The following is a 12,430-nucleotide window of genomic DNA, read 5'->3' on the forward strand; positions in this document are numbered from 1 at the left end:
AAAAGGTTCCTTCTAACCATAAAATCTGTAATCCAATTTGAACTGGTCAGCATGGGTGAAGGTGATCTGGAGTTGCTATGACAATGGAAACTTGAAAAATTCAAGAGGTGAACCTAGCCGGGAAGCCTGGCTCTTGCCCCTGGCAAGACCCCTTGCTATGACACTCCTAGGCCTTATATTCACTCCTTACACGTTAAACTGCCTGGTCCAGTTTGTTACGTCATGCCTAAAAGCAACAAAACTAAAGATGGTCCTGACTTCTGAACAGAAAGACCTTAAATATCCAGCTTTATAAAGGTTGATGCCTCATATGATACAGACAGGCATCAGAGGGGGAAATGAAGAAGAAACATTGGTTTACATTACATTACATTACTTTACAGTTTTGGTCTTTGTAAAAGTGTTACTTAATTACTCATCCCTGTAAGAGTGTAGTTTAGTGCTAGATTTTTTTTTAATATAGCTCTTAGAAATGTAAGCTTACAGTTTTTGAGAAACTGCTGCCTGTGGTGAAGGTCACTTGTGATTTCGCTTGGAGGTATTTCACTGCATTCATTCTGCATCTGGGTACTACTTATTGAAGAAATCCTGTACATGATTCTTGGTCACACAGTTCAGTAATTCAAACTCACCAATGTTGTAATGGTTAAAAGAAATGATATCAAATTTCCTACAACAGTTCCACATAACCTCAGCTCGGGGCCCAGAATTTCAGAGCACTAACTCATCTGGGTACACCGGAATCATAAACCTGAGTTCTCCAACAACAATCCCCCCCCACAAAAAGGTATCATATTTCCTTTTAGGTGATGTATGAGGGTAAAATGAAATGTTCTACTTACTATATTAGTACCTAATATACTATGCTACAGAGTGGATACTAATGGACAAATGCATATTTTAAAGTTCCTCTATGATAAGATAAAGACATCCTAAATCAACCCATTCTTTCTAACAGGAATTTTCTTTGATCTTTTTGTTGTTGATTTCTACACTGGGCAGTAGTAGATGGGCAAAGGAGATGCATGGGATGGAAAGTACAGGTCCATCAAAAGAGGTGTGCAGTTATAGGAAAGCCAGGAGAGAAGGTCAAAAGCTGATCCTGCAACTTAGGTCACACTGGAAGGTGTGGGCCTTCTCAATTCAGTAGGCAAGTTTATTTTACTCTTCAGAAGTGCATTAACTAATAGGAGGTAAAGATGGGGGTGGTCTAGGTAAACAAGCTGGGGGATTCTGGTAGTATGTACCTTTATATGACTGAGCCTAGAAGAACTGACTCTATCGCCTTATCTTTATAGTAGTCTGTCTGGAAGATAAGGTCTAATATGCTCCTCTCCAGAGTCTGGCTTTGGCTACAGTGGAGAATATGGCTTAGTTTCCATGTTACCTTGAAGTCCTTTACAGTGATGCAAGGCTTAACAATAAAAGGCTTCTTCAGTACGTTGAGAAAGAACCCTGGACATTTTTTAGCAACTTTACATTAATATTAGGTAGATACTGAATCCCCTTTCACCTCTTATCCACTTTCTCCTTGGCACACAATCTATCAGACAAAGAATAATTCTGAGTACAGGGGGAAAATACATGGGGCTCACTGCATAAGACCTTCTACCACAATGGCACCAATTTCAATTGATTGCTGATTCAAAACAATTTTTCATATCCAGTCATGGCAGAGTGGAAATGTGATTTCTAGTACACTATGCATTTATAAAATTACAATGTAACCAAAGAAAACCTTTATCCTTATTACTAGAAGCAGTGGGGCAATTGTCATTTGCTGATGAGGGGTGGGTTGAAAAGGAGGCGATGAGTTTGGTCTTGAACACATTTTAACTAGAGTGCTACTATGAAGCCAGGTAAGAAGTTCAGGTGAAAATGAGCTGTGGAGAAAGTAGAGACTGGAGCTCTGGACTCTGAAATCCTGTCAAAGAGTTATATGAGCCACCCTGTCTGTGGCAGAAGTAGAGAGAGTAGAATTGAGGTTACCAGGAGATCTGGAAAGACAGAAAAGAATAATGGAGGAGGATATCTAAGGATTCTCAAGGCCAAGAACAGACATTTGTTAAGTGTCTACTATTTGCCAAAAATTCTGAAAAATGTTTTATGTAAGATACTGAATTTAAGCCTATTTCACAGATGGAGAAATTGTGGCTAAAAGAGGTAAAGAAACATGTCTAAGCCTGCATAATTCTAGTAAGTGGGATTCAAATACAATCCAAATGATTTACTTTAACAACATTGTGGGTAATATGGAAGGTGTGTAGAATTTAAATGGGGTTATAAACTAGAATTACAGATTTTATGAGAAATGGGTATAGCTGTAACAATGAAACTTTGAGAAGTTTTCCTGACAACACACTGTATTTAAAGTGAATATAGTCAGTAATCCCTTGGTATATAAGAGGGATTGGTTGTAGAACCCTGGCAGATACCAAAATTTTTAGATGGTAAATCTCTTACTTAAAGTGGAGAATTTGTATGTATCTTCCTGTATGCTTTAAATTCTCTCTAGATAGCTTACAATACCAAATAAAATGTAAACATTATGCAATTAGATGTTATACTGAATTGTTTAGAAAATATGATGAGAAAAATATGCTGTACATATTCAATACAGATACAATTTCTTTCCTTTACATTTTTAATGTACCATTGATTGAAACTGCAGATATGGAATTGAAGAAAATGGAAGGCCAACTTTTTAAATTTTGGATAAAGTGTAAACAATAGTATGATTCATGAATATCTGACACTGATTTGAAGGTGGTGTGTGGTACACTTCAGAGAGACTCAGAATGACAGTTTCAAGTTCCGTGCCTCTAATTTTACTATGAAACCTTGGGAAAATCCCTTAACTCCTGGTATTTATTTTCCTCATCTGAAAAATATTATTTGATTACGTACTTTTTAAGGTTTGTCTTCTGTCCAAGCTTTACTCTTTCAGTGATTAAATACTAATACACTCATAGTATGTAATTATTTGTTTTTATGAAGTTTGCTTTTTATCATTTTAGGTGGGCAATAAGATTCTTAAGGTCAGAGGAAGATTATACTAAATACAAAATAAGCTGTATGGAGAAAACACCCTCCTGAGTTCAGAAGATGAGGGTTTCTGAGGTCCAGAAACTGATGATACTGATGCCAGAGGCTTTCAGTAATCTCTGTAAATTGGAGGTGATATCTTATGCTGTGAGAAAGAAAAATGCTGGGAATAATTACTGGTAGGATAAAGATGTGGAAAACAACAAAACAAAATTAGAGCTGCTGTGAGCTTCAATGACTCTGTACTAGCAAAAATTAGCAGTGCCCTGTGGTTGTTTACAGCAATAATGAATAACTTGGGTGTGAAAGCAGAGAATTCAGGTGTTACCCAAGGAGGTAAGATCTTTTAGGGAATTCTGGCATTATTGTTAAAATGGCTAACTCTGGGACTGATGCTATTTAGGTGGCAATCGAGGTTTTAATGGGACTGAGAAATAAACTGAGGGATCAGGAAGGAGAGAAGATATCCCAGGTCATAGTATCACAAATGTTTAGTCAAGTTGATTGACAAAAATGGTGCAGCCAAAGAGGTGACTTGGAAGATGATATCACAAAGGTGGAGGTTGAAGTGGTTTGGATATAACAGCAATAAGAGTAAAGGAGTTTGGGATGCATACCATTATGATATACATAAGGTTATTTGTTTAAGCTTCTGTGATGGAACCAAAGATGGAGAGCTGAAGGCTATTAACTGGTGCTTAAGGAAGGTGGGGAAAGAGATCTAGAGATTGGGAGACACTTGAAAACAAATCTTATGTACAATGAAAATTACAAACAACATAGATGGAAGAAGCAGGAATCTGAGAAGGAAGTGGTTGGAGAGACCCAGGGAGGTCTACTCTTACTGTGGGGAGTAAAAGAATCAGCCAACTCAAGAGTTTCAGAGAGAAAGGTGAAATGAAGATGGTGTGTGTATCTGCTTCTATTTCAGCAAGAGAACAAGAGAAGGGAGGAGAGAAAGAAGGATAATGTGAAAGGAGGAGGCAAAAAATAAAAAGAGACAATATACTCTTGCTAGAACTCCTCCCCATATAGGAAGTCCAAGAGCTTCTGAAGTACTTGGTTATATACAAGGGTAAAGCCAAACAAAACAGCAATGGAAAAAAAAAACAAACAAGAAGACAAGGCTTAAAACAGTGAGAACTTAGAAAATGAACAATCTCTAGAAGGAAATGTTTTGGGTGTGAGATTCCTAAAGTCAAGGTGTGCTTTTTGACTTAGATACATTTCATGTCCTCAACATTTATTTTGAATCCATTTCAAGAATTCCCTAAGTTCATCAAACTTGATCTTAGCATTTAAATTCAACCACAGTTTTATAGTGCTGGAACTATTTTTGCATGTCAGATTTATTCAAATCTACTGATATTTTTCTTCTTATTTTCTGAGATTGCCAATTACACTTTAAACAGCTAATACTTAAAGTTTGACAATATCTCTATATTTTATAGCAAGTATTATGAATCTCATGCAATTATTGTGAAAAGATTCAAATGGTGAATTATATAACGTCCAGACTGTGTAGACAGTATGTATATATAATATAATGAAAATATTTGTACAGTAATATATAGTATAAAACACTTTCACAAATGGCTATCATTTAATCCATAACAATACCAACTATGAGGCAGGCATCAGTATTACCTGCTTTCCACAGACAGGGAAACTGAAACTCACTATGTCATTCTTCTGGTTAAAAAAAAATGGGATGGAGTTAAGGATTTCTCTCAGATCTACGCTCATTGCACAATAACCCATTACTTCTGCTGACTTGCACCCTGTCTTGTTTCAAAAGGATTTGAGATGGCTTACATCTGATTCTCTTTTGTTTACATAGCTGAAATTACAAACTGCAGATAAAATTATGTGTTTATTTAATTATTATCTCTGCAAGTGAATTTAAAACTTATGTTAACATAAATTTTAAACACATAAAATTTAAAAATTAATTTTAATCTACCATTGGTTATAACTACATCTGAATATTTGATCTTTAGGCATTTACCTTTTGGACACACCTGAATTCTTTAGTTAAATAATTCAAGGGTAGAATAGAAAAATTGAGTACTGTGATCAAATTAAGTCAGCTTCTTTGTAAGATAACTGAATCACTGACCTAGGCTATTAAAAGAAAAAATGATATCATTAGAAGAAAAATGATACCATAAAAAGGTATATTAATATATCTGGCTCTAAGATTTTTTTTTAAAGAGAGAGTGAGAGAGGGGGACAGAGAGAGAGAATTTTAACATTTATTTATTTTTTCTTAGTTCTCGGCGGACACAACATCTTTGTTGGTATGTGGTGCTGCTGAGGATCGAACTTGGGCCGCACGCATGCTAGGCGAGCGCGCTACCACTTGAGCCACATCCCAGCCCCCCCTGGCTCTAAGATTTATTATTAAAAATTTCTCCTAAAATCTAAAGTTCAATTTGAGAAATCTGTGAGTTTAACCCTCAGTGTTGTCAAGATTCTGGCTGTAGGATGCATGAGTGGAGCTGGACAGATAATGTTCCAGACTTTTTCTACATAGTGGGCACATTCTATAGACTTGAACCCTCTTTTCCTTTTCTCTTGATCCTCCCTCCTCCTCCAGGGACCCCTGCCCCCTGGATCTCTTGGAGTCGTCTTGATGTCACCAGTGATTGTACAGGCACTGCAACAGCACAGGAAAATCATATCATGATGAAAGTTAAAATGGCTGGTGATGTTGCTAATTCTATTCAGGTTAAATGATATGAAGATAATATACTGTTATAAGATTTAAAATAAAGATTTAGTTAGTCCAGAATGAGAAGAAAATTGCATTGATTTATAAAAATCTAGTGGTTATTAATGGAAAAACAACAAAGTAAGAGAAACTGTCACAGTCAAGATAAGAGGAGTCAAAGGAGACATGAAGAGTACAGTTAAATAATGTGGTATTATAAATGAAATTCTTGAGTACAGAAAAGATATGAAATACAAATTAGAGAGTTATGAATGAATATGCACTTTTGTTGATAGCAAAAATAACTTGTTAATGTATATAAGCTACTAACACTAGAGGAAAAGCAGGTTCAAGGTACACAGGAACTCTATATTTTTGCCACTTTCCTGGAAATCTAAAACTATTCTCAAATTAAAAGTTCATTACAAAACAATAACATAACCATGGAAGTTTATCCTAGGCAGCTTGTTAAAACATTAGTTGTCAGACGTCTGCTAGCAAATGCATTATTTAACTCAAGAGCTCCCCAAAGCTTTAACAGTGCTGGGAAGACCTAAAAAAGCTTTCTTGACAGAAAGGCACACTCTTTTAAAAGTTCAGGTCAGTTGCAAGTAATGATACAATATTTTGTCAATAATTAAAATGCTGTAAGTACATTTATAAGAATATTTTCCAATAGCACCAGTTGTTCATAGTAACTTTCTCCTGAACTTGTACCCCCAAAAGGTTAGCATTCAGGAAGCTCAGCTGCTGTCTAACAAACTTAATTAATCAAAAACTCATTTCCAAGCTGTAACTATGAGTAACAGCACTTCAAGTGTGCTAGCAAGCCTACAAGTTAATCAAAATGCTAATATAGTACAAATTATAGTTGTGATTAACATTTCACAGTAGCTGCTTAAGTAAATTGATCACACAAATGGGTTAAGCATTACTCATTTCCTACAGCCCCAACCGGGAAAAGGGTTGTTATGTGGGGATGCAGAGAGGAGCTTTGGGGAGAATGATCCTTCATAATAGCATCATATCATCAATACACCATCACTGAATTGTCATACAAAAGCTTACAGGTAAAGTCATCCATGAGAAAATAGCCTCCCAAATTATATTATAGTCCTTGAAGGGAGATTGCTTTTAAATCCACAAGAGTAAGTAAAGGTGTTTAACACTGCAAAATACACACATTTGTGTTAGTTTCGGACATGCTAAATACACCAGCTCAGTGCTGTTTTCCTAGTGGGGAATGGTGCTTTCTTTTAGGGGATGTTCTAGTCATTATCCTTTGGAGTTAAACTGTACCTTTGACTATCCAGGATGACTTTTCTCAACTACTGTGTGAATCTTTGTAAGAGTAAATCATTCAAGAGTAAGCTCATTTCTTAAAACTATTTGCTTTTAAATACCCATTAATAAAACGTCATCAGGTTTTTATGGCAAGATCTTAGCTTCTGGAAATCTGGCCAGGAGAGCAGCCAGATTAGAGTTTACACTGCTCTTTATGAATTTGATAGCACTACACAAATATTTATAACAGAGACTACATTTATTGGTAGAAAATTCAGATTTGGTAGACAATCTTGAAATAAGTGGTAATCTATATACATAGAATAAATCTATCCTTTACAATTTTTTCTTATGAAAAAACTAGAAAGGAAAAGTGAAATATTTATTTCATTCTGAAACTGATATCTACTATATGCCAAGCACTGTGCCAAAGTAATCTTAATAGTGATGCTACAGGTATTGAAAAGTTTCCAGCATATCTTAGGTGACACAAAACCTCCAAATATATGTTCAAACCATTGATACTTTTTGAAACATGTTATGATAGACATGTTATTGACTGATAATCTACCTGTCTTTTTAGAAGAATGATCTGAAAAAGCTTTCTAAAGCCTGTTGTGCTACACTAACCTTTGTTTTCATTTGGTTTAATTATAAACATTTAAAAATTTCAAAGAATTTTACTAAGAGTAGTACTGAAGATTACCTGTCATTTGCTGTATCAAAACATTTCTTGCAAGTATTGGATTAAGGATTTGACTAAGTACTTCTTTTGTTAAATTTGATACTACCTTAGGACTATTTTCACTGCTAACTGCATTTGACTCTGCAATTCTAAAACTGACATTCTTCAATACACTACCAATCCACTGTACCTTACTATACATGGGAAGCATTTGTCAATGAGACATAGTCCTCTCTTATAGTATCCTCAATTGAAAGGCCTTTTTTGAGTTTACCCATCTTTTGTTGTTGTTGTTGTTGTTGTTTTGGTGCTGCTGGGGACCAAACCCAGGGCTGGAAAACTGTTTCTGTGTCCTTTACTTTCCTTTTCTCCGACTCTGATATGTGTACATACATGTTCACACACATATATCTTATGCATCTCTATAATTATAGAGAGTACAGAAAAATATAATATTGGCTATGTGAAATGTAATATATTTTTAATTTATTAGATGTTGTCATAAAAATAAGAATGTCAAAGTACTATTTTGAAATTTAGACTAAAAAAAAAACCCTGCCAATAAACTTTAAATGTCTATTTTGCAAATTTCAGAAGTCTCTCTATAAAATAAAGAGAATAAAAAATTTTTAATGTTAAGTCACTATGACACAGTAAGGATATAGAAAACCTACTAACCATGAGAATCCTAAGATTTATTTACTTGAGTCCCCAACTTATTGTTTTACTTTATGACGATTAATAATGCTTCATGCTTGTAAGATATTATTTTAACTCAGACATCAGGGTTTAAGTGATCTTCCTAAGGTTTCATAGTAAAATGACAGCAGAGGAAATTTATAGAGGTGGTGTACCAAGCCCCATCCATAAAAGACAGGATCAGGCTGCTGTGCCATGAATGCAGTATATAATTTTCAATCGCTAGGAGGGCTGTATCTTGGAAAACTGTTGAGCCAATACTTTCTATGACTAAGAGTACCCATGTATCTAAATGAGAACAAAGGCACAAAATTAGAACATCAATCAGTCTTTACAGAAAATTTTAATCTGAGACAATTTGAGAAGCAAAATAAAAATGACAGCAAGGAAGTTTAACCAATAGGATAAAACAAACATCTATGATCCTATAGTTATGTAACTGAATAAAGTAAATAAATGTGAAAGAAATTTGTGCAACTTTATAGTGCAATTTCAGGAATGACAGAAATAGAAACTCCCAATAGTGGGATTAATGCAGATCTTAAAAATTCCAGTCATACATTTTAGCTGTTCCAATTTTATAAAATACGTTATTCACTAAAATAGCACTTGTATAAAAAATGTCTCAAACTAGAGTATTAACTTTTCCTTTTGATTTTTTTAAATATATGACAGCAGAATGCATTACAATGCTGAACCATGTTGGCTTAGGAAAGGACTTCCTCAATAAGATTGCTAAAGCACAAGAAATAAAATAAAGAATCAATAAAAAATCAATAAAAAGTTTCTTCACAGCAAAGGAAACAATCAAGAATGTGAACAGAGAGCCTACAATATGGAAGAAAATTTTTGCCATCAGCATGTCAGACAGAGCATTGATCTCCAAGATATATACAGAAATCAACAAACTTAACCAAATAAATAAGTAAATAATAACAACAACAACAACAATAACAAATAACCCAATTGACAAATGGGTTAAGGAACTAAACAGGCACTACTCAGAAGAAAAAAAAATATGAATGGTCAAAAAATATATGAAAAAACATGTTCAACATCTCTAGCAATTAGAGAAAAACAAATCAAAGCTACACTGAAATTCCATCTCACCCCAGTCAGAATGGCAGAGGTTCATTCATACATTGTTGGTGGGAGTGCAAATTAGTGCAAACACTCAGAAAGCAGTATGGAGATTCCTTAGAAAACTTGGACTGGTTGTACATTCTGTGTCGAAGGAACTGCTGAGCTAGAGTCAACACTATAAATACAGAGATTTGATAAATTGTGGTATAAAGGTGTATTAAGAATCGTAATGCAAAAAATTATGAATGTATTGCACTCCACTATTGTCATGTATGTAAGAAATAATTAAAAAAAAGAAAACTTGGAATGGAACTACCATTTGACTCTGTTATTCCACTCCTTTATTTATATCCAAAGGACTTAAAATCAGCATACTACAGTAACACAGCTACTTCAATGTTTATAGCAGCTCAATTCAAAATAGCTATGATACCAACCTAGGTGCACTTGAAGAGATGAATGGATGAAAAAATTGTGGTATATATACACAATTGAATATTACTTAGTCATAAAGAAGAATAAAATTATGGCATTTGCTTGTAAGTAGATGGAACTAAAGAATATCACTCTAAATTAAATGTCAGTCACAAAAATTCAAAGGCATAATGTTCTTTCTGATACGTGGATGATAAGTCACAACAAAGGGAGTGGGGTTTCGAAATTCACTGGACTAGACAAAGGGAAATGAAGCAAAGGGAGGGGGTGAATGCAATAGGAAATATGGAATATCATTCCTATCCTCATATATAAATAAATGACCAGTATAACACTACATCATGTACAACCACAATAACAGTATCCTAATTGTAACAAGTTACACTTATTCTATGTATGTATAATATTTCAAAATATACTCTACCCTCATGTAAAAAATAATAATGATAAAAAGAAAAAAAACCTTTCTTTTTCATAAGGTTATAGCTGAAATCAAAGAATTCTAGAATTTCAGAAATAATGGGGACTTTAGAAATGATTTAATACAATTTTTTAGGAAAAAGTTCCAGAGAAGTTGTGATGTCCCTTGTGTCACACAATAAATTGGTAGTGGGGGTAGAACAAAAACCTGATTTTCTTTCTTTGACAAACTGTGGAAAAATTTAGAAGCCCCTGATTGATTTCATGTAATGAAATCATTATGTTTTCTTTGGAGTTTTATTTAGTTAAATTAAGTTTGCCCTGTTCCTACATTTATTCAAGTAGTACTGACAACAACAGAAAAAAATCCTCAACCATGAGAACCAGAATAAACGTGTGCAATCACAGTTCATCTATTTCACCAAGGACTAAAGGTCCAGTGAAGTTGTGAAACTTGCCATCATAAAGAATTAAAAAGTGTCTACCCATTCTGGATCACAGTCTCCTTTTCCAGCTTCCACTTTCCAGTAAAGTAGACTTTATTGCAATCTGAGTCACATTATGCTGTTTTATAAGCATATAAAATAAAATTAAATGTTTAACTGAAAAAAGTAAGAAACTAACTACCCAGAACAATCTTCAGATTCAATGTAATCCCTAACAAATGCCAATAGCAGTTTTCTTAGAGATAGAAAAAATCTAAATTATTAAGGAACCATGAAGAACCAAAAAACCAAATAAATCTTGAGAAAGAATAAAGTTAGAGGCATTCTACTTCTTGACTACAAATTATAGTACAAAGCTTCAATAATTAAGATAGTATGGTGCTGGCACCAACATATATACATAGACTAACAGAACAGAATAGAGTCTAGAAATAAACACACATCCTGTCACTAATCTGACAAGAATACTAAGAAAGAAAAGGATAGGCTTCAATAAATGGTGTTGAGAAAACTGAACATCTACATTTAACAGAATGAAACTGGAACCTTGTCTTACACCATATGCAATAATCATCTCGAAATTTACTAAAAACTTAGATGTAAGATCTGAAACCATAAAATTCCTAGAAGAAAACAGGGAAAAAGATCTTGACACTGGTCTTAGCAATGAGTTTTTGAATAAGTTCCCAAGAACACAGGGAAAAAAAAGGTACAAATAAACAAAGCTACAAACCTTCTGCACAGAAAAGGAAGCCATCAATGAATTAAAAAAATAACATATGTAATAGGAGAAAATACTTGCAGATGTTAGTAAGGTGTTAATATCCAAAACCTAAAAGGAACTTATATAGCCCAAGAACAAAAAGGCTAAAAATTCTATTATAAAAAAAAAAGGTGGAGGGACAAATGAGGCCAATAGATATCATTCTGTTGAAATACAGAATGGCTAACAGACATGAAAAGGTGCTTACTTTCACCAATCATTGGGGAAATGTAGATCAAAATCCCAGTGAGGGCTGGGGTTGTGGCTCAGTGGTAGAGCACACGTCAAGCATGTGAGAGGCCCTGGGTTTGATCCTCAGCACCACATAAAAATAAATAAATAAAATAAAGGTATTGTATCCAACAACAACTAAAAAATAAATATTTTTAAAAAATTGCAATGAGTCAACACCTCACATCTGTTAGAACGAATATTATTAAAACAATGAAAGTATTGGCAAGGATGTGGAGAAAAGGAAACTGCTACACACTGCTGGTAGAAATGTAGTTGGGGAAGCCATTATGGAAAATACACATGGACAGCCTTAAGAAATTACACATGGAAAACATCATCATCATCATCATAGAAATTCTACTTTTGAATACAGAGAATTCTACTTTTGAATACAGAGATCAATATCCCAAAGACATGTACACTCTATGTTTATTACATCATTGATTAGAAAAGCCAAGAAAAAGAAACAGTCTAAGTGACCCAAGATGGATGAAAAAAGAAACTGAAACACAATGGGAGATCTTTCAGCTTTTCAAAAGAATAAAATCTTGCCATTTGCAATACTATACATTGTGTTAAGAGAAATAAGCTGAAAACAACAAAACACTGAATAATTTCATTAA

At 34.2% G+C, this 12,430-nt stretch overlaps 1 pseudogene; it reads right to left on the reverse strand.

The window, feature by feature from the left end:
* Positions 1-12,430, reverse strand: part of LOC144373385 (biotin--protein ligase-like) — a 72,025-nt pseudogene that overhangs the window by 12,815 nt on the left and 46,780 nt on the right.

Source organism: Ictidomys tridecemlineatus, unplaced genomic scaffold (assembly GCF_052094955.1).
Source record: "Ictidomys tridecemlineatus isolate mIctTri1 unplaced genomic scaffold, mIctTri1.hap1 Scaffold_38, whole genome shotgun sequence".
Lineage (NCBI taxonomy): Eukaryota > Metazoa > Chordata > Mammalia > Rodentia > Sciuridae > Ictidomys > Ictidomys tridecemlineatus.